The sequence below is a fragment of the Chenopodium quinoa genome, unplaced genomic scaffold (genome assembly GCF_001683475.1).
Source record: "Chenopodium quinoa cultivar QQ74 unplaced genomic scaffold, ASM168347v1, whole genome shotgun sequence".
NCBI classification, from domain to species: domain Eukaryota; kingdom Viridiplantae; phylum Streptophyta; class Magnoliopsida; order Caryophyllales; family Amaranthaceae; genus Chenopodium; species Chenopodium quinoa.
This window is the reverse complement of record NW_018742963.1, coordinates 253,902-278,403: the sequence shown is the minus strand read 5'-3', so window position 1 is coordinate 278,403 and position 24,502 is coordinate 253,902. Positions and strand designations below refer to the sequence as shown.

The 24,502-nt window shown below is 39.1% G+C and overlaps 1 long non-coding RNA gene across 1 annotated transcript; it reads right to left on the bottom strand.

Moving 5' to 3' along the window:
* Positions 1 to 3,367: 3,367 nt before the first annotated feature.
* On the bottom strand, positions 3,368 to 23,487 carry LOC110728795. Its single transcript, XR_002512775.1, has 3 exons — positions 22,677 to 23,487; positions 22,330 to 22,464; positions 3,368 to 3,924 (listed from the first exon to the last, which is right to left on the bottom strand). It is a non-coding gene; the product is annotated as an uncharacterized LOC110728795 (long non-coding RNA).
* Positions 23,488 to 24,502: the final 1,015 nt, after the last annotated feature.

The following is a 24,502-nucleotide window of genomic DNA, read 5'->3' as shown; positions in this document are numbered from 1 at the left end:
TCCTTCAAGCTCAATTCTCAAAGAGCCAATTAGAGCCTAACACGTGGCACCTAGTAAAAACACGCGACAGGGTAAAAACGCGCTTTTAGCCCAAAACCTTAGAAACCGTAAAATGGTGGAAGCCTATTCACTTAGGTTAAGTAACCTAAAAGACACGCATCCAAAGCACTATATATACTAATCATAGATCAATAAAGATAATTAATTACACACACTGAAAACAAAGATAATTACTAAGGGATTTATGTTTTCGTCAAGTGCAATTACTAGATATATCATGGATCAATGTTATGGAGATAATAAGTTCATTCTTTTGGGTCGTCATTGTCTGTTGTTAGATATGATAAAGGATAAATTAGAAAATAACACCCCAAAATTGTCACGATTTTGATTATAACACCACAAAAAAAAAACTTTTATTATAACACCACAAAAAAAACCAAAAAATTGGTTTCACCACCACTTAACTTTGTCATCCAAAAAAACCGTTAAGTGGGCCTCACATAGTACACGTGTCAATCAACTATTGGATTAAAAAGAAAATTAAAAAAAAGGAAATACCCTATAATCCTAACCCAGCCACCACCCCCACCATCAGCGCCGGTTCCCAAGGCCGTCAACCCTACCCTACCACGGCCATCACACAAACCCAGCCTTCATCACTGTCTCCCTGACCTGAAACTGTCACCGAACCACCCAGACCCCAACCCAAACCAGCCCAACCCCCATTGTCGTCTCCCCGACCCGAATCCATCGCCGAACCACCCAAACCCCAACCCTAACCAGCCCAGCCACCATCGCCGAACTCCTCTACCCTACCCAAAGTCGTCGCTAAAGCCCCGACCCACACCGGCACACCCATACCCAAACCCACAAACCGCCCTACTCCTCTCTCCCTCACCTGAAACTAAATCGGGGCTGGTTATTTGGTGGGTACGGTTGGGCTGATTTCGGCGGTCGAGGGTGGTCAGTTGGGATTGGGTGACGGTGGTGGGGGATGGGTTGGAGAACGATGGTAGGAACCCGCAGCGTCGATGGTGGCTGGATAATTTTAAGGTTTTTCCTTTTTTTTTTAAATTTTCTTTGTTTTTTATTTTTTTTAATCCAACACACAATTGACATGTGTACAATATAGAACCCACTAACGGTTTTTTTGGATGGAAAAGTTAAGTGGTGGTGAAATCAAAATTTTGGGTTTTTTTTAGTGGTGTTATAATAAAAGTTTTAAAATTTGTGGTGTTATAATCAAAATCGTGGCTTTTTTGTGGTGTTATTTTATAAATGATCTTTGGGCTAAAATAGTCCAAATCCCAATATAATGGATCCTATGAGATCACACATAAGGGTGATGGATTGAACAAAGTAAGAGACCCACTAATTGGGCCTCACATGGATATGGCCGCCACATGGAGAAATAAGGAGGGAGTAATTTGGGTTGGATTAGGTATTTGGGCTTCAATAAGAATATCTAATTATACATGAGATGTATAAATAGATGTCATGCCTAGGTTAGGCATACAAGTCACAAAACACTAGATCAGTGAATTGTGAAGCAAGCAACCAAACTCTAACCCTCCCTCTCTCACACGCCTCTCTCCACTTTCTCCCCTCCTGTCCACACGTCCGTACGGACCACCGGCACAAGGTGGTCGAAGGTGGTGGTTTGTGGCTCAGTCTTATCCTTCCCTCTCCGTAGAAGGTGGTTTGAATTGATCGTGCCTGACTAACTAGCATCAGTGGAGGCTAGCTCGTGGACCAAGTAGAGGAATATCGTTTGAGGTTCTTATTCTCCCAAATTGTTCTTGCTCGATGACTCGTGGAATCACGCTTCAAAGTTATAATTATGTGTTTCTTTATGTGTTGTGCATAGATCCTGTTTTAGATTCTTATGAATATGATTCATGCAATTCCGTTTAGAGTATCTAAATCCCTATAGTGGTTCTTAGCCTAATGCATGTACGCATATTGATCATAATTCTTTGATGTCCACACATTTTAATTTAATTAATAGGGAGAATAATTTAATTATGGGTCAATTATTATTTTAAATGTGATTTAACATATGGAATCGTTAAATATGATTTAATTTTCTCGAATTTAGCCTAATTTTGGACCGAATTTAGCCCTATTAAGTTCCAAAATTCGAACCCCCCAAACCCTAGATCCGAAAATTCGAAACCTTAAACCCCTAAATTCGACTTTGGTGTTTTGTGTTTTGAATAATTTTGATTGCTTATTGTTTTATGAATTTAATTTAATTAATTTCATGTATAAATTGTGAATTTTGCATGATCATTGATTTAATTTAAGAGCTAAATTAAATTGGGAATTATTTCATGAATAACCTTAATTTTAAAATTGAATATAATTTATTTTAAATTACTTGGACTAATTTAATTTAATTTAACAAGGGTTGTTTTAATTAAATTAAAACACAAAAAAAAAAAAAAAAAACTGTTTTATGGCTGATTTTGGTGGCAGCCGCGGCTGGGTGGCGTAGCCACGGTGGCTACCGCCGATTCTAGTCTAAGAGGCAGGGGGGTGGGCAGCATGTCCGAGTGAAGGCAGCAGCAGCACCGTGCAAGGGTTGCGCGGACTTTCTGCTGTTGCTGCTGTTGCGTCGCTGCTTGCGGCAGGGTACATCGTAAGGTGTACGACCATCGTGGCTAGCTTCGCCTGGCAGACCACAGTGGTTGGTGCACGATTTTTCAAAAAAAAAAATATTTTATATTAAAATTCGAAATAAAAATCAGATTTTATTTTGAAATAACATCAAATTTAAAAGTTATTTTGATAAGTTTTCAAAATTAAAGCTATTAATTTTGAGGTTGTTAGGATATTTTGAGCAAAAGATTTTATATGGATAGTAATTGATTTAATAATGAGATTATCCCATAATTGTTTTAGAAGATAATTGATTTTAAGATTATGTGATTGGCTAGTAATTAGGATATAATCTCCTAAGTTAGTTATGATATCATGGAGAATAAATATAATTTATCTTTCCAGATTAAAATAAGATTTGTATCTATCTCATGCCTATATTAAAATATATGATATTTAATAAATTGTCATGAATAATATATGATATTATCTAGTTACAGATTAAAATATGAAATAATTTGGTACCATGTTTCCTTAATTATGAACATTCGATGTTGTAGTTTAGGCAAGCATGTTTTCGTGATATTTATTATGTGGCAATTTTACAATATATGATATTATGTTGCTATATAATGACTAGTATGGCCCAATAGATTACTAAATACGATCTGCGCATCGTGATGTATTTTTGTAATTTAAATACTGTCTGCGTGCACTAGTGGAAATAAAAATGGACATTGCTACGGTTTTTTTAGGGGTTTTTGCTACGGTTTTGAACCGTAGTGGGCGTAGTGAATAAGGTAAGTTATTTGCTTTGGTTTACAACCGTAGCGTTTTAAAGTTATTTGCTACGATTTTTTGAAATAACCATAGCGTTTTTGTATTTTCCGCTAAGAACACCGTAGCGTTTAACAATCTTTTGCTACTGTTTTTAAAGTAGAACCATAGCGTTTTCCTTACGTTTTTATTTATTTATTTTTTAAAAAAAATCAGCAGCCTGCAACCTGTATATTTTCCTTGTATATATTTGTACATGTATATATTTTTACACACACGCACACACGCACGCACGCGCACACACGCGCGCGCGCGTACACACACACACATATTCCATGTGTATTACAAAGTACAATAAACAAAACATTCATCAAGTATATTTCTAATCTAAATTCCAAACTAAACTAGAAACGAACATGAAGTTCAACAACAAGTATCATGAAGTTCAACAACAAGTATCGGTAAAAAAATTGGGCCAACTTGTCTCGAACTTCGTCGATCTTTGTAGTAGTGAATGACCCTTTTTCTTGTCGTCTTGGAAACCTATAATAAGACACATTATAAGAGAAGTATATTATAACATAATAAAAAATAAAGTTACATAAATTTATGGCGTAGAAACTCATAACTAATAAGTACTTAAGGCATGGTTTGAGTGTACTTTATTCATATACATTAAAACATGGAAAACAGGCAAGTTACACGTCATTTTGCCCATTTTGGAACCTTTTTGGTCTTATGAGTACTCTTAAAATTAGGTAACTTTGAATATTTTTATGACATTACAAGTCATAGAAACACATAACTAAGTACTTTAGACATGATTTGAGTTTTGAGTGTTATTTTACTCAATCATGGAATTCGGGCAAATTTGAAGTCATTTTGCCCATTTTTAGTTTACTTTGGACTCAATAAGTCAATAAACTAAGTAAATTGGCATATTAAAGGTATTTAAAGACATACACTTATAACTAAGTAATTTAGATATGATAAGAATATTATTTTACTCATTCACTTAAACACATGGAAAATGGGCATGTTAGAAGTCATTTTGCTTATTTTGGGACCACTATGGTCATATTTAGTCCCAAAACTAAGTAACTTGGTAAATTAATGGTATTATTGGTCCTAGATATTCATAACTAACTAATTTAGACATGATATGAGCGTTCTTTTATGCATTTACTTCAAAACATGAAATTGGGCAAAGTAAGAGTCATATTATTCATTATGGAACCATTTTGGTCATGTGTAGTCCCAAATCTATGTTACTTGACAAATTAAGGGTATTTAAAGACATAGAAACTCACAACTAAGTACTTAAGACATGGTTTGAGTGTTACTTTATTCATATACATTAAAACATGGAAAATAGGCAAGTTAGAACTTAGAAGGCATTTTGCCCATTTAGGAACCTTTTTGGTCTTATGCATTCTTAAAATTAGGTAACTTCAAATATTTTGCCATTTAAAGTCATAGAAACACATAACTAAGTACTTTAGACATAATTTGAGTGTTATTTTACTCATTCACATTATAACATGGAATTCGGGCAAATTTAAAGTCATTTTGCCCATTTATAGTCTACTTTGGTCTGAATAAGTGTATAAAATAAGTAAATTGGTATATTAATGGTATTTAAAGACATAGGCAATCATAACTAAGTAATTTAGACATGATAGGAGTGTTATTTTACTCATTTACTTAAACACATAGAAAATGGGCATGTTAGAAGTCATTTTGGGACCATTATGGTCATGTTTACTCCCAAAACTAAGTAACTTGGTAAATTAATGGTATTATTGGTCCTAGATATACATAACTAAGTAATTTAGACATTATATGAGTGTTCTTTTATGCATGTACTTCAAAACATGAAAATTGGGCAAAGTAAGAGTCATATTATTCATTATGGAACCATTTTGGTCATATATAGTCCCAAATCTATGTTACTTGACAAATTAAGGGTATTTAAAGACATAGAAACTAATAACTAAGTACTTGAGGCATGGTTTGAGTGTTACTTTATTCATATACATTAAAACATAGAAAACAAGCAAGTTAGAACTTAGAAGACATTTTGCCCATTTAGGAACCTGTTTCGGGGTTTTTTGATGTGTCCTGCAGGAGAGTTACTTCATCAAGACTGGATCCTCACTCTCCTGTATCTGTAACAAACGGAAGCTCCGGTTGTTCGGATTCGCCTCCGACGATCAAGTTAGAATGTGTTGAAGTTGGGTAAAATGCGGAAAGTAAAGTAAGATCTTCTCGGTTCTCGAGATCAGGTACTTTCTCTGTTGTAAGAGAATAATTGATGCAATAAATGATTGTACGTGTCTCCAAAATGGGGTAAATGTCCCTATTTATAGGGCATTGGGAAAGGTGCCCTTCCGTAGGTCACTTAAACCTACGTTGGTGGGTTGCGCCGTTTTTCGACACCTCGAGAATTGGGCCTTTGAAGGCCGCCATTTTCCTTCATCATCATCATCGTGCCACGTGTCTCATCCTGGTTGGCCCATTTTGGGCACTTCCTAGGGTGACACGTGTCACACTCTGATTCGACCACGTGGCTTGGGTATTTTTTACCCTAATCATTGGCCTCTCATAGAGGTGATGTGCTGTGCCACATGGCGCCTGTGACACTTGTCACACATGCAATGGTGACGGTTTTTTAACCGTTTCACCTTCTGGGGAAATTACAGGGGTGCCCCTGAAATTTTACCCTTATATAAATAGCTTTTACTCCCCCCCCCTCATTTTTGCACGTTCACAAAAAATCTTCGAGAGAGAATTTGAATTTTTGAGAGAATTTTTTCCGCCGCTTGTGTTCTGTCCGCCTGCATCGCGGCTGTCACAAGTCTCAAAAGTTCAACAATACCTTCTTTTTACAAGGTAACCGCCTATTTCTCTCATCTCTTTCTTGCTTTATTTTTAGTATGTGTTTGCTTTATTTTCAAAAATGGTTTCACAAACACACACGACACGGCCTAGAATAGCTGTCAGCCGGTCACCGGGGATGGCTGAATCTAGGACTAGGAGTACCGGCTGCCCCTACTTGGACTACCCCCGGAGAACATCCCCGAATCTGACCGTCTCTGTGCCTGTGCAGGACACTATGGCCAGAACGAAGAGAACAAGCTGAGAGCTCAATAGAGATGGTACCCTTAGGGTGCCGGCTAGTGAAGTCTTTGACCATTCTCCCAGCTCTACGAGTACTCAAGGTGACTCCATTTTGGACGAGTCAGGAGATAAACCTAGGAGTAGTACTTCTAGCTCTGTACAGGGATCGTCCCATTCGGACGCTGAATTAGGAGGCTCTAAGGTTGGATCAGGGCCGTCTGCATTAAATAGGGAAGATGAGAGCTCCGATGCCGAGTCTGAGCCATCGACATCGATCGGTGAGGCCGCCTTTGTAGAGAGGGGGAGAGGAGATACTTCTACCTCTCCTCAAGAGGAGTTTGCCCCTTATTTCACCCATATCACCGCAAACACACACAAAACCATGTCCAAGAAATTGGACGAATTCCGCGACACCAATGTCATTGGGGGTGGTTATGAAATCCATGTCCCTGACTTGGATGACACGGTCGTCTGGATGTTTGGGTCCAGCTATGGGGATCAATGCTTTGGTTGTTACGAAGCAACCATTCAAGTAGGCCTTAGATTCCCTCTCCATCCGGCTGTGGAGAAGATTCTTGATGGGTACCGTCTGGGTATCTGGCAACTTGCTCCCAATTCTTGGGTGAACATACATACTGGGGTATGTTGAGCCGTACTTTGAAGCATTTTCCAAGATGCATTATATAAGCAAGGCTCCAAAAGCACACGACGCCGAATGGTACACCTTGACCATTCACAAAGGATACATGATGGCGGTCGGCAAGGAATCCAAATGAAAGGTTTGGCGAAAGAGATTTTTTATTATTTCTTCGCCGGATGCCAAGAGGCACCGGAAGTTCAACTTTTGGAACCAAAGGCCCTATCTCCTAGGGATCAGATTCTTACACCCGACCTATTCAAAGTCACCATTACAACTATAGGGGGGAAGAATGAGAAATAAATAATCCCCAATAGCTACATTCCTAGGTTTGAGTGGTTGTCAGACGAGACATATTTGGCCGCTTGCGGCCTTAGCACTGAGAAACCAAGAGGTAGATTGCCGAATGTAGACTTCTATCTTGATAATTTGCCTAAGCTTCTCATTCATTCTTATTATTTTTTTGTTGCTTACATCCGGCGTATTCTTTGCAGACGAAGCAATGGAGCACATCTCTTCAGTCAAGAAACCCGCCACCTCTGCGGCCGCCTACCGAAAGATCGCCAAGAAGAAGGCTTAAAAATTCTTACAGGAGCAGCTGGCTCATGTAAGTTTCTCAATTCTTAGAATTTCTTAACTTTTTAATTTAGAATACATGCAGCCTTCACCGCCTGACTTTTTCCTTCTCTGATTTTTATTTTGCAAGAAGGGCACCTCCTCATTTGTAGAAGTCGTAGAAGCGTTCAGCTGCGGATGTACAGACGCCCAACAAGTCAAGGAAGATTGTGGTGCATCGAACTCCCTCGGCTGCTAAGTTTGGGGACGACTCTCACCCTTCCACTGGCGACAAGTCGCCCGCCTCCCTTGAAGCTCTAAAGAAGCCGAACACCGATAAGGTGTCGAAGAGTGGCAAGCCACTCACCGCTGCTACTGGCTCAACAGCAGCAGCAGGCGGGCACCAGTAAGACGGACACCGTGAGAGGCGTCCGAAGGATAGGGAGGTTGCCATCCCCCAAGGTATTACCGCCTTTAATCCTTGGCCTTACCCTTGTAGGGTCAAGTCTTACCAGTAGTCGCCTAGCAGCTCGGAAGACACTCGGTCTATTGCTTGAGCTTATGTCAGCTACTTACAAGATATTGAATGTAAAGATGCTAGCCAGAGGCTGGACGTTTAGCAGTTTGCTAAGATCATGCTCAAGGCCGTCTCTCCAGCTGAGAAGGCGGATGTGAGGGGAGTTGGAACCCTCAACTTCGAGGCCATCACTGCTCTTCTTGCTGAGGTAAACTGACTTAAGTTAGAAAATTTTTCCCCTCCTTTATGCTGATTGTATTTGACAAGTTGTTTTTCCCGGATGCAGGCTATGCTACGGGTGGACGGGCTCAAAAAATCGTTTGCTGATAAGCAAACAGAGGTAAAAAGTGCTAAGGAGCGGGCCGCCTCTGCACTCGATAGAGCTCAGTTTGACATTATGAAAAATGAGTTATTGACTCGTGTTGTCCTGTATTCACAGGCGGAGGCCAACCTGTAGGTCAAGGCCAAGTTGGAAGCAGCCAACAAAAGAGTGGCCGAGTTGGAGGTTGAATTAAAAACTGCCCACTCCAACCTCAAGGCCTTGGAGCACGCTAATCAGGAGGCCGACAGACTCTGAGATCGGTATAATGCCCTAAAGAAGTAAATGGCCAACTTTGAGATTGAGCTAAGAAATGAGCTGAGGGCCAAAGCTGAGGCGGAGAAGGTGAAGCTGATTGCTGAGAATGAGGCCGACTGCGAGACAAGCATGAAGACGACTTTCAATTCTTTTTTTCCAGAGGGTGACTACTCCTTCTGGGCGTATCAGTATGCAGCGGCTACAGATGAGCTTAACGCCCAGCAGCTGCATCAAGAGATGGAGGAGGCGGCCGAGTCAGCCGATGATGAGGAGCCCGGGCATGAGGAGGAACAAGAGCTGTAGCCAACCGAGGATTATAATGTGGCTTCTAATGATGAGGACCTCCCCCCTCCAGATAATTAAGCTTAAATTGTTTCTGTTCTGGCCGACTGGCCTAATACTTTGCTTTTCCGGCCTGCGAGTCGAGTATCTATGTCTTTATCGACCATGGGGTCGGGTTAACAATATTTCTGTTTCTGCTGGTTGTTAGACCGGTTAACAATTTCTAACTCTTTTGCCGATCGTGGGGTCGGTTTTATTTAATGTGAATATGTCGACTGTGTAATTGGTTTGCTTTCAAAATTTTCAAGTTTTTAATTTTTGCATGAAATTGACTTAATTATACCGGATGTTCCTGCCCCTAGACGGCTGTTAAGTTGGTTTCAAAAGTGGATTGATTGACTATAAATTTTTGATACTTAAAGAGAGTATGACTGGTTTCTAAGTCAATCAATCACTATGGTGATTTCCCCAAACTAAGTGGACAGTCGTCCATAAAACAGGCGATATATACATAGCTGCATCCGGTCCATAGGACAGGAGGATGTTTAAATAATAATGCTAAGTCCAAGACTTAGTCTTTTTGTCTTTGATAGACCATTATGCAGGCGGATGTTTCAACAATAATGCTAGGCCGTCTGTACCATTGGAGTTGAGCTTACTTCTCATCGAGAAGGTCGGACGGTCCTGAGATATAGAATTTGCAAATTAAAACTTGGACAAACTCAAGGATGGCCCGCTTGACCTAGTTGGTTCAACTATTGTGAAATGCAACCATTGATAGCCGCCTGTTACCCCATAGGACAGGCGGTATCTTGGCCCGTTTGTATTACTTAATTCCAACAATGTGAGAACCAATTTTATTGTTTTTAGTATAACCATGCGGTTCTAGGCCGTCTCCTTTCAAATAGGACAGACGACCTTCATCTGTTTTGGTTAAGAGCAATTTCAAACGCATGTGGACCGTTCCAATCTGGCAGTCGACTTAGACACTTGAGAGGCGAGTTTATAGAGCAACGTGCCACCCGAATGGGAGATGCTTGTATGAAAAATCACCTAAAGGGGTGTTGCCGAATGTTTCTTACTCTATCAGAGTAGACAGTAGGATTAGATTTTCCATCTGTACATAGCACACTGACGGTACTTTTCCCATCGAAAGCCGTATATAATAATGCAAATAATATAAAATTCAAATATGAACCACAAAATATAGTTCTCATTAATTAAGCTTTTTCATTTCCAAAATTTACATAGTTTTGAAGTAATACTTTTTCAAGTTATCTTTATTCCAAGTTCTGGCTAGCTGCTGGCCGTCTGGTGTTTTGAGGCGGTAGGTGCCGCCTCTCACTTCCTCATAGATCCGGTAGGGGCCTTCCTAATTGGATGTCAATTTTCCTTGCTCATTGGTCCTACCGGTTGCCTCCATCTTTCGTAACACAAAGTCCCCCACTTTCAAGGGCCGTTTGTGTACTCTTTTGTTGTAAGCTCTTGTCATTTTCATACGGTAGATTTCATGACGTAAGGCGGCATTACCCTGTTCATGCTAGTCGCATGGCCTCCCAGTTAGCCTCTTAATCATATAACATGACTCGAAAAGTCGGCTCATAAAGCTCAATGGGTAAGATGGCCTCATCACAGTATACCATGAAGAATGGGGTTTAATTGGTTGCCCCTTTTGCTGTTGTTCTGATAGACCAAAGTACATGGATTAATTTCTCCGCCCATAGACTACCGGCTCCCTCTTTTTTCTTCTTAATTCCGTCTGAGATGAGTTTGTTGAAAGCTTCAACCTGGTTGCATGCTTAGGGGCGGCCGACTGATGCAAAGCAGTGGGAGATTCCTTATCTCCCAATCAATTCTTGAGGGTAGGCGTCTCAAATTGAGGGCCATTATTAAAGACCGTAGACATAGGAACCCCATACCGGGTGATGATGTTCTTCCAAATGAAAGAGATGACATCCTTTGTCTTAATGCCTTTAACCGCCACTTCAACCCATTTGGTGAAGTAGTCAACAGCCAATAAGATATACCGCCTTTAACCTGACGCATGTGTATACGGACCCAAGATATCCATGCTCCATTTGGCGAATAATACCGGGCTATGAATTGTCCTCAGTTCAGTTGCCGGACAGTGTATGAGCTTGCCGAACCGTTGGCACTTGTCACACTTTTTCACCATTTCCATGGCATCTGCTTCCATTGTTGGCCAAAAGTAACTCTACCGGGTGGCTCTGCCTGCTAGGGCTCTGCCGCCTATGTGCGAGGCACAATAACCTGAATGTAGGTCCTTTAGAATTTCATGCCCCCTTTCTAGGGTGATGCATTTCAAGAGTGGCTTTAGGAAACCCTTCTTGAATAGTTCTCCTTTGTGGATTTCAAAGTTGGCTTCACGTTTTTTCATTGAAACCATTTCTGGGTATGTATCCGACAGAGTGCCGTCTAGTAGGTAGGCCAGGATGCCGTCCATCCAAGTTGAGCTTCGGTCCATACACTAATAGGATCTTCTTCAATACTTCGTTTTTCCATCACTTCCAGAAGACTGATCGAGGTGTATCACATGAGGCGGATGATGCTAATTTTGACAAAGCATCCGCCTGATTGTTTTCTAGCCGGGGCACTTGACTCAGGTGAAATTCGTTAAGAGTCTCAACCACTGTTTTGACCGCCTGAAGATATTTGGTCATAGCTAGATTGGTGGCCTCATAGTCACCATAGCACTGGCTTACGACCAACTGAGAGTCAGAATAGGCGTCAATTTTCATTGCCCCTGCCGCCTTAGACATGCGGATGCCGGCAAGCAAGGCTTCATACTCAGCTTTGTTATTTGAAGCTGAAACTTGAACCGTAGTGCATATTCATAATTGTCCCCTTCATGAGACTGACATATAATCCATGAACCACAACCATTCATAGTTTAGCTTCCGTTTACATACACCTTCCAAACCCGATCAATGTTCTCCAGCTCTAGCGGACGTGTCATTTCCACGATGAAGTCAGCAAATGCCTGATCCTTCACCGCCTTCCTTGTTTCGAAGGTGATTTCAAGACTCTGCATTTCAATAGCCCATTTGATTATTCGTCCAGATGAGTCTAGGTTGTCAATGACCGCTTGAGTGGTTGGTCTGTGTAGACCACCACCGGATGTGCCAAGAAGTATGGTTTCAACTTCTTGACTGCCATAAACAAAGCAAGGCCAATTTTCTCAACCGTTGAGTACTGGAGTTCTACATTTCGAAGGATGTGGCTAACGAAATAGACAGGGAGCTGATTACCGTCTCTTTCAACAAGGAGAACAACACTAAGAGCATGATCTGAGACGGCCAAATACATGTAAAGTGTCTCCTTGGGCAGAGGACTTACAAGCCTTGGCAAGGAGTGCAAGTGTTCTTTCAGTTTCTGAAATTCTTTCTTAGCATCATCTCCCCATTCAAACATTGTTTTCTTTCGGATTGCTTGGAAGAAATAGAGGCACTTATCACCTGACCGGTTAATTTCTGTAATTCTCTGACAGTGCGTGGTGATTTCATGTCAATGACCGCCTGTACCTTCTTTAGATTTGCCTCTATCCCTCTTTGATCGATTTAAAATCCGAGAAACTTCCCAGACACAACACCAAAGACACACTTCTTGGGATTAAGCATAACCTTGTGTCGCCTGAGTTTGGTGAAGGTTTCTCGGAGGTCAGCAAGGTGATTCGTCTGAAACTTGGATTTGACTATCATGTCATCAATGTACGCCTGTACATTTTTACTAATCTGGTTAATGAAGATCGTATATATTAATCATACGTTGGAATGTAACAGACGCATTTTTCAAGCCAAACGGCATTACATTATAACTGAATTACCCCTGATCAGTGACGAATGTCATCTTCTCTTGATATTTTTTTCCACAAAGGTATCTGGTGAAAGCTTGAATAGACATCCATAAAGCTCATCATGGCATGTCCGGCTGTAGAATCGACCAAACTGTCGATCTTTGGAAGCGGGTAACTGTCCTTCGGCATGCCTTGTTCAAATTAGTATAAAATAAAATAAATAAATAAAACATGCTTATCATACAACACAAGTCAACTTACCTTTGGCTCACGACTCTACTTAATTTATTAATATATAGTTTTGGATAACGCATCGAACAGGTTTCCTTCCTTAAAAATAGCCCACAAAAATATTGAGTTTCTAATTAGGGAGCTACTCCAATTGGCACCTACTATATCACCTTGTGACGGAATTCCAGCGCATTAATAACACAAGAAAGTACAGCGTCTTGTACCCCTGTAGAAGCTATAGTTAAATATTAAACCCCATAACTCCCCTCCATATGTTCATACTCAAGGTATATACGTTCCAAGAGTTTTGGTGCGTATCCTCTTACACTTTACGTGATTTACCAATTTAAGTTGTGATGACTCCAACCAATCAATCAAGAACAAACATGACAATACACACCACATACATCTATTTCATTCTTGATTTAATTAGTGAGCACATACTATTTATTTTAATTAAGGTTCCTTGCCTAGTTTTGTGCACAAAATTGCACGATTACTACCTTGGTGCATAAAATGCACTAATAACTTCCTTGACTCAATCTCAACTATGTGAGTGAGTAATAAACTAACTTCTTGACTCGACCTCAACTTATGTGGGTGAGTAAATAATAGGCCGTCGTCGAGCCTACCAAAGATAATCATTCCTATCTTGGTCTCACTAACTAATAGTAAGAGTAAGAAAGGGTCGAACCCAAGAGAGGCGTTGAATCAACCACCGAGTACTACCGTTTAAATAAGCTAAATGAAATTGAAATTGGGTTGGTCTTGAGTGTCTTCTTTTAGTTCAAATCAACTAAAGCTGAGAGGAAATTAACAATATTTAGAGGAATCTAGGGCTCGGGTTATACCACTCAATTTCATCACAAATCACAATTAACATGCAACAATCAAGGTAAATTAAAGGGATAAATTAGGGGAAGACATCTAAGACACCCAACTACTCTCTCAAGCTAGAGGGATTACTTGAATCATGAATACAACCTACTCTTGTAGTTACAAAGCATAAAACAAGTGTTAAAGCATAATCACGATGACATAAACATTCCCTTGACCCGAAATTCCTATTCTCATGGCATTTCAAGTCAATTAAGCATAAGGGAGCTAACTCAAGTTCATCTCTCGATCCTTTTTTGAGAAAGCTTGGATAAATAGTTCTAGCAATGGCCATATACAAGAACTAAGCAATTAAACCACTTAAACTCAACTAATTAACACCCAATAATTACCCAATTATTACATGCAGCAAGTAATTAGGACTACATTGAGGGTTTTACCCAACCCCTAGAAAATAGACTACTCACAATCCATGGTGAAGAACAACCTAACAACAATATCTAAGTTCAACATAAATCTAACAAGTTGAGAAAAATAATAAGAATAAAGTAGATTGAACATGCAACAACAATTAAGCAAGATTAAGAAGGAAATTAACAATTTAAAGCAATTAAAAACTGAAAAATAAGGAGCAAGAGATAGAGGAAGAAATTTACTAATGAAGCTTCAAGGTTGAGAAAGTGTTGAAATTGAGAGTACAAACTTCAATTAACTACTTCAATGATTGAAATTGAAAGAAACTAAGCTAATTAATGAGAGTTTTTGAGAACTAACTAAGTACCTAAGAAGACTAAAAGAAGAAGAAGCTGCCTAAAATAAAAACCAAGGGTCGCTTTTATACTCCCCAAAGTCACATAGAAAAATCCGTAAAGAAAACCGGGTTTGCATGCAGGAGCGCCCGCTCCTACAAATAGGAGCGCTCGCTCCTAGCTGCAGCAAAGAAGGTAGATTGTTGGAACTCAGGAAGGAGCGCCTGCTCCCCCTTAGGTGCGCGCCCGCTCCTCATTGCATCAGAGAAGGCAGAGTGTTGGAGCTCGATTAGGAGCGCCCGCTCCTTGACTGGTGCACGCCCGCTCCTGGCTGGGAAAGAAGGAGGCAGATTGTGGCGCTTGGGGTAGGAGCGCCCTCTCCTCAGGGGCTGCACGCCCTCTCCTATTATGCTTTGCTTCCAATATAGTTGTTCGTGCTTATGCTATATAACTAATTTATCATTGCATCTAAAAACACGAACACACACATAAAAAAGATCGGGGAAGCTAAAAGCTATAATCATGCACAAAAGGAGACAAAAAAGGGATAAAAGAGGGAAAAATAACAACAAAATTGTGTCAAAAATACCATGATAAGTGGACAAATAAAACACCTATCAGTAAATAAATAAACTTTCTTGCTGAACTCCAATAATAAATGGGTGAGAATAAAATCATGAATCATGCTCAATAAATATAACTTTAGCTCTTTTAAATATATATTATCTTTGCTTAATAAATTAATGCCTTCTTGATAATGAATAACAAATAATATAACATGATTCAATTACTTACAACCTGTATCAAGCTCATAATGATTATTCCAATCTTCACATATGGATAACCAAATCAATTCAACCAATTATCACCATAATCAACTTAACATGATACTAATATCACACTTGATCCAAAATTTAACTTCCTAACATGATACTATGCATAATTAAAACGCCCTACGCGCATACGTACATCAAATCGTCTTTCCAACTAGCCACAATGCTAGAAACTACTCAACTTAAAGTCTCCAACAATACCAAATACATAAACTCCATTACTCCCTTGATTACACAAATTTCCAGCAACTTTAAAACACTTTATAACCTCTCTAATAAACTGAAATTTTGGTTTAAACCCTTTAAAACTCTTTCTTTAAGTGGGTGATTAAAACCACAAAGTAAAAACTCATTCATGGTGTTAATATAAAAATTCCAGCACACTTTTTAAGGTTTAAACCCCTCAAATAAATCTGAAAATTCCATTAAAATCAATTAAAACATTCTCTACTTATGGGTAATCAACCCCTTTTATTAAAACACAAAAGTAGTACATAAATAAAAAATTCCAGCATTATTATACTAACAAAAACCCATTAAAACTCCATAAAGATACAATCTTTAAGCTTTATTATCACTTACAATCAATGGGTATATAAAACCCCGAAATTAATGGCAAGTTAGAACCCTAAAAATCAACTCTTTTGTAATTAAAACCCTAACTTTTAATACTTTATAAAATCTTAAATTTAAAACAATTTATAAACTGAAATTTATACTCTTTAATCATTAAAACACAATTATAAAACATACTAATCATATTTCAATAATTAATATTAAAACCCAAAGTATAACTTATAGGAATAATAATTAAAACAAAAGGAGAGAGAGAGAGAACAACCACCACGGGTGGCGAGATGGCTGCCGGCGTGCTAGGTGGTCGCCGGAGGTGGGTCCTGTCATCGGTGATGTGGCGCTGTGTGGCAAGGGGAAAGAAGCAAGGCAAGCATGGATTGCTACCATGCGTGGGAATGGTTCACGCATGAACCCAAAAAAAACAAGAGAAAAGGAAAAAAATAAGGAAAAAGAAAAAGAAAGAAAAATAAGGAAAAAGAAAAGAAAACTTACATGAGAAAATCTGATTTCTTTAAGCCTCTTTGTGTGGGAAATTTTTGGGATATTGAGAGGTATTTATAAGTGGGCTTAAATTTTTGGGTTGAGCTTAATAAATAAGTGGGCTTAAGTTATGGAATATTTGACCGACAAGGGTTCAAATAAATAAATTAGGCTCAGTTAAATAGCATAGGGTAGGTCCAATAGGAGTATATAAGGATTGTTTACATACGATTATTTAAACGTGTCCAAATAATTAATGAACCTTTAGCCCAAAATATATTTCACTTTTATAAAACTCAATAATAAAAATACTCTAGCCCATTAATATTTAATTAAAATAATTGAGCCCTTAAAAATATATTTTATAATACTTAAATAATTTATAAAGTACATAAAAATACAGAGTATTACACAAACTCAGGTTCCTGGACTTCCTAAGGTCTACTGGCTCCACATCCCGACCAATTGTTGTTGGCTTGACGTCTGAGAGGTAGCACTCTCGAGCCGTCTTCTGAACGACGGTGCCATCATCTCTTTCGAATTTTAGCAGCATGAATGAGGGTATTATGATGGCCTTGGATTCATTTATAGTCGGACGACCTAAAATGAGATTATAGGCTATCAGCTGCTGTACCACCAAAAATCGGAAAACCATGTTCCGCCCCTTTCCCTTTTCACCCAGCCGGATGGGTAGATCAATTCGGCCGATTGGGTGTACGACTCCACCCCCAAAACCAACCAAGGGGTGTAAGACCGGATGCATGCTGCTTGGGTTGTACTTCAGCTTTGACAAGCATTGCCAACTAATTATATCTATCAATAAGGATCCGGCTAACCCTCTAGTTAGCTACCTTGCATTAAACAACCATGGGTTCATCATGCGGCCGACGGACTTTGCCCTAGTCCTTTTCAGTAATGAAAACCTCAGGAAATATCTCAACAGACGTTTGACCCTTTTCAACTAAGTTGATAATTTTTCGGACATGGTCCTTGGTGCCTCGGATAGTTGGACCGCCTGAAGCGAAATTGCCTACAATTGTGCAAATCATGTCCAAATCTGTGTCCGAACCACTGTCAGCTTTGGCTGCTTTTTTGGACGGCTACTTAGGGTCCGTCTGCAAGGTCACCTTGGACTTGAGAATATAGGACTTCGGCAATCCCTTCCTAGCCAACCTATCTAACAACCGCTTGAGGCTGTAGCAGTCGTTGGTATAGTGGCTTATGTCCTCATGGAAATGGTAGTATTTGCTCTTGTCACAGTTTTTGGCCAGATCCTTCATTGCCGAGGGCTTTTCAATGCTCACCCGCTCTTTGATTTCCATGAGGATGGAATAGCAGTCCTTGTTAAACTCGTACTTAGGGACATACAGTTTAACCTCTTTGTTCTTCTTTTTGGACGGTTGACTAGAGTTGTTGACCGCCCAGACATCTTTTCTCTTTTTGCTCTCTTCATTTTTCTAAGCCGACTGATCTTGCCGACTCCCCTTCTGTTTGTCAGACCTCTTTGAGTCCGACTGCTTGCTTGAGGAGCAAAGTTCTGTCGCCTGTATATAGGCCTCTTGCCTCCCTCAACGCCTCTGGAAGAGTGAAGATTCTCTTCCGGACGAGGTCAAACTTGAATTGTGACCCGTCCTTCAAACCCTTGAAGAAGTCTGTAAAAGCAACTTCGTCAGACAGCCCTTGAATTTGGATTCTCACCAGATTGAACTGCCTGACATAAGAACGGAGCCCCTCACAGTCTCCCTGAACAACCGTACCCAAGTCGTTGCTAGTCTTCTTGGCCAGTATGTTCATTGAGAAGTTAGAGGCAACAGGAACGCAAGCTTCCTGAAATTGTTGATGCACCCAGAAGGCAAGTTGCCGAACCACTGTTGGGAAATGCCCTTTAGTGTAGCTGGGAAGCACCTGCACCATGTGGCGTCACCCAACCCCTGTAGATACATGAGGTTGGTATATGTCATTAGGTGGTCTTCTAGGTTGGTGGTGCCATCATAGGCACCAACCAAAACGTTCTTAACCTTGGTCGGCTGTGCCACCTCGATTATCTCCTTGTAGAACGCAGAGGGTTGTTCTCCAAGTTTGAGCAGATGGAGCGGCCAGTCCAAGGGTTGGACCTGATATGCCGCATGTCCCCCGCAGAAGGTAGGTTGCGGGTATGGTTAGGCAAACGACCCGTATGTTTGATGGGGCACATACGGTGTCGAGCCTATCATTTGAGGATGTGTTCGGACGGAATTACCGCCTGATAGGTGCTCCTGCTTAGAATGGGAATACCTCATTGAGGTATTCCTGAAGCTATCTGGCATTGTCGGCGTTGATGGCGTGTCAGACAGTTGACTCCTCCTATGCTCGATGATCTGCCGAGCATTAGTGTAGGTCTTCTTGCTGCCATTAGGTTGTATATGTCGGATGGGCTTCCTTATTAACGTCTCTGGGAGACGAAATTTTGTCCAGTTGATCAAGGGTCGGTCCCCCTCCTTTTGCTTGGGATGTGGAGTGGGCTGCCTATCCTTGATCGTCTTGGTCCTCCTATAGAGAGAAGGATTCTTGGCTGCTGCTCCTTGCTTAAACCAGCCGCTTGACTTTTGATTAGGTCTTTCATCTCGCCCTTGAAGTTTGTCATAAACTTCAAGAACTCTGAACGGGTGATGTGAGCAATCAATCCTTTCAGCCTAAGGCTTGCCGGCTGACGTGCTCGCACCATCTTGGTTGACATTTTGTTCCTTCCTTTCTTTCTGATGGATGTGCTTTGAGATAAAGGAACCATCTTTGGTCGTATATACTTTAACCTCTGGATCCGACTTAGTATCATGGTCCGACTGGACGTCTATCCTTAGGAGGCGGTACAGGTTCTTTAGAAACCATCTTAGAGGTACTCTCCCCACAGACGGTGCCAATTGTTTCGGGATTTTCTGAGGTGTCCTGCGGAAGACTTACGTCACTAAGACTGGATCCTCACTCGCCTTTACCTGCAACAAACGGAAGCTCCGGTTATTCGAAGTTTCGCCTCCGACGATCAAGTTAGAATGTGTTGAAGTTGAGTAAAATGCGGAAAGTAAAGTAAGATCTTCTCGGATCCCGCGATCAGGTGTTTTCTCTGTTGTAAGAGAATAATTGATGTAATAAATGATTGTACGCGTCCCCAAAATGGGGTAATATTGGAAAAGGTTCCCTTCCGTAGGTCACTCAAACCTACGTTGGTGGGCTGCGCCATTTTTTTGCGCCTCAGGAGTAAGGCCTTTGAAGGCCGCCATTTTCCTTCATCATCATTGTGCCACGTGTCTCATCCTGGTTGGCCCATTTTAGGCACTTCTTAGGGTGACACGTGTCACACTCTGATTCGACCACGTGGCTTGGATATTTTTACCCTAATCATAATCTTTTTAATCTTATGTACGCTTAAAATTAGGTAACTTCAAATATTTATGCCATTGCAAGTCATAGAAACACATAACTAAGTACTTTAGACATAATTTGGGTGTTGTTTTACTCATTCACATTATAACGTGGAATTCGGGCAAATTTAAAGTCATTTTGCCCATTTTTAGTCTACTTTGGTCTGAATAAGTGTATAAAATAAGTAAATTGTATATTAATGGTATTTAAAGACATATATAATCATAGCTAAGTAATTTAGACATGATAGGAGTGTTATTTTACTCATTTACTTAAACACATGGAAAATGGGCATGTTAGAAGTCATTTTGCTCATTTTAGGACCATTACGGTCATTTTTACTCATAAAATTAAGTATCTTGTTAAATTAATGGTATTATTAGTCCTAGATATTTATAACTAAGTAATTTAGACATGATATGAGAGTGTTCTTTTATGCATTTACTTCAAAACTTGAAATTTTGGCAAAGTAAGAGTCATATTATTCATTTCGGAACCATTTTGGTCATATATAGTCCAAAATCTATGTTACTTAACTAATTAAGGGTATTTAAGGACATAGAAACTCATAACTAAGTATTTAAGGCATGGTTTGAGTGTTACTTTATTCATATACATTAAAACATGGAAAACAGGCAAGTTAGAACTTAGAAGGCATTTTGCGAATTTAGGAACCTTTTTGGTCTTATGCACTCTTAAAATTAGGTAACTTCAAATATTTATGCCATTTCAAGTCATAGAAACACATAACTAAGTACTTTAGACATAGTTTGAGTGTTATTTTGCTCATTCACATTATAACATGGAATTCGGGCAAAATTAAAGTCATTTTGCCCATTTTTAGTCTACTTTGGTCTAAATAAGTGTATAAAATAAGTAAATTGTATATTAATGGTATTTAAAGACATAGACAATCATAACTAAGTAATTTAGACATGATAGGAGTGTTTTTTTACTCATTCACTTAAACACATGGAAAATGGGCATGTTAGAAGTCATTTTGCTCATTTTAGGACCATTATGGTCATTTTTACTCCTAAAACTAAGTAACTTATTAAATTAATGGTATTATTGGTCCTAGATATTCATAACTAAGTAATTTAGACATGATATGAGTGTTCTTTTATGCATTTACTTCAAAACATGAAAATTGGGCAAAGTAAAAGTCATATTATTCATTACGGAACCATTTTGGTCATATATAGTCCTAAATCTATGTTACTTGACAAATTAAGGGTATTTAAAGCCATAGTAACTCATAACTAAGTACTTAAGGCATGGTTTGAGTGTTACTTTATTCATATACATTAAAACATGGAAAACGGGCAAGTTAGAACTTAGAAGGCATTTTGCCCATTTAGGAACCTTTTTGGTCTTATGTACTCTTAAAATTAGGCAACTTCAAATATTTATGCCATTACAAGTCATAGAAACACATAACTAAGTACTTTAGACATGATTAGAGTGTTATTTTACTCATTCACATTATAACGTGGAATTCGGGCAAATGTAAAGTTATTTTGCCTATTTTTAGTCTACTTTGGTCTCAATAAGTTTATAAACTAAGTAAATGGGCATATTAATGGTATTTACATAAAGAGACATTTATGTCATTTTTATCACAAATTAAAAGATCAACTTTCCGAAAAGAAACTTTAGAATAATCAATGACACCCTAATCTTCTTACACGATTAAAGACTATGAACAGAGTGACTCAGAGAATAAGGAAAAAAAAGACATAAAATATATTTATATATGAGCTTTGCACCCTACAATGCCTGAACAACCAATATGTTATCACTTTCTACCACAACCTTTGTGCTGCCCCTCTCAACAACAAGTTTCAGCCCATCCATACCACACATCTTTAGCATGTACTGATTTACTGCACAGCCCAACACTTCCCTCTTATAGTCCCTAATAATAGCCCCTAACCCAGCACCAACCTCACCTAAGAACCCAGCGTCAACATTTACCTTAACCCACCCCTCCTTAGGCTTAGACCAGCTAACAAGATCCTGGACAAAAGCCTGTTGGGTTTTTCTCATGCATCAATCCTTCCATAACAAAGAAGTTACGGGCATCCCAAATCGCCCAACAAAGTGTCATAACAATCTCAATCTCAACTTCATCCAACTCCACTTTCGTCCACTCATAAAAAAATGTCATAAAAGGCACAAAACATATATAATTACCAAATAAAATTCTTCCCAACACAACAATTTAATAACAAAGAAACCACAATTCAAGAGAATTTACCCAAATGGTTTCAGAAACTGCAAAAATTCAGCAAAACCCACATAAAAATGACAGCAAAGAAGAGAACAGAAGCGAAAAAACGACCTTATCAGAGAATAGTATCAGAATTGTGGGTGATAGAAGCGCAGCGTTGTCGAAACTGAGCAAGAAATACGATTGTGTTTCTCCCCCAATCTTCAACTCATTTGAAGGACCCACCAACTAATTCAACTAGCTCAACTGAAATTGAGTAAAAAAGCAAGCACATCAGCCTAAAAGAAGAACACCTAGAAGCTTAAATTTTAAGTTTTTTTTTTTTGAAGAAAAACCTAGATTTACAAGAAATAAATTAAATTTTCGTGATTATGCTAGAAAATAAAATAAATTCCTTTATTTTAAGTTATCTTTCTTTGTATGCTCTACGGTAAATACCCAAAAGAATGAGAGGTCACCTGAATGGAGAGGTGCGCTTCAATGGGAATTGTGGGACTACAGGACGGACGTCGGAAGCAGCACAAATTATGGTGATTGCAGTTGGCCGGTAAAGACGGCGGCAAACTGCAGGTCAAAAATGAGAAGAACGGAGGGAGAAGAAAAGGAACCACGCATGAGAGAGAGAGGAAAATGGACCACGCGAACTCGAATCGTCGGCAACCCAAACTGGCAGCGACCTGAACGGCGGCGATGTGAGTATTGAACGGTGGCGATGTGAGTTGAATACTTAGCTTAGTAAGGGGTTGAGAAGGAGTGAAAATGAATTGAAGGGGGCTGCTGGGTCGAAAATAAATTGAGAAGGGTTTATTGTTCTTTCTTTTGGGGCGGGGTATCTTTTTAATGCTACGGTTATAAAAATCGTAGCATTTTTTTATTGTTTCTTGAGGTAATTCCGAAATAACTAAAATATTGCTACGGTTTTTAAAATAACCGTAGCAAATGTGGGGTGGTAAAAAACATATTTTCTACTAGTGATATCGTTTAGTATTTTTGTAATTTTATTTAAGTAGTAAATAGAATAGAGTAGAGTTACTGGTTGCAGTTAATCCAAGAAGCCCATGAAATGGAGGCCAAAAGGAGTTAGGTGGATGAGATCCATAAAAGTTTAAGTGGGAGCTTTTGCTTTATTAGTTTTCTTAGGATTAGGGGTCATACTATGTCTTGTTTATTAATGCATTAGTAGATTATGCATGCTAGGTTTTATTAATGTTTTTGATGATGCTATAGTTCACTAAATTAATCACAACATAATACATCTAGGTCCCGGAAATATTGAAATTGTTTTTCCAATTAAATACCTAACAACCCTTCGATCGTGAGTGATGGTTCTGCCTCTGCAGGGTATCACTTGTTATCTTAGGTAATTTGGAGTAGATCACGTTTTACACATTTAACTGGTTATGCTCAACAAGGTTACCTAAAGAGTTTAGAACCTTGAAGCAAAGGGTAATAATTAAACATGAGATGGATAATTATTCAACCAAGAGTTGCAATAAGTAAAGAGTTTACTTACCTTGAAAATGTAATGCTTGATGGTAGGGCCTCAGTCTGGTCAACTACTACACAAATAAAGGATCTTGGAATCACTTAATTCAATTAGGACAATTTTTTTTTTAATAAAGTGCTTTAAAGTTACCTAATAATAACTTTTATGGTGCTTTGATGTTTATAAAACATATTATTAAACTTTGCCTGATTTTGTCGTAGATGAATAGCAATTCTTACCACCAACAATGAAAACGACTCCTGGAACACCACAATTAAACAGTGTGTTAGAAAGGAGAAATCGAACTTTTCTAGACATGGTTAGATCTATGATGAGCTTTACAGATCTACACATATCGTTTTGGGGATATGCTTTAAAAATAGCTGCGAAAGTACTAAACAGAAGCCCGTCCAAAGCTGTGGAAAAGACCCCATATGAGTTATGGAATGGAAAAGTTCTAAAGTTGTCTTTTCTTAAGATTTGGGGTTGTGAAACTTATGTAAAATGTTTACGAAGCAATAAATTATGTCCCAAATCAGACAAATGTTTCTGTAGACACCAGATTGTATCTCCTCAAAAACCAAACCCAGTAATGAGTACCTTTCACGTCTTTGATTATCGAGTTCGGTGAAGAGTTGAAGAGTCTCGTGAAGTTCCCTTTATCCTTGACCATTTCTAGCCTTTCCTTAAATGTTTTAACCCAAAATAATTCATTTCGTGCCTTTAAACCCAAAATTATTCATTTCGTGTCCTTAAAATCATTCATTTCGTGTCCAAATCCATAAAAACGTCCAAAAC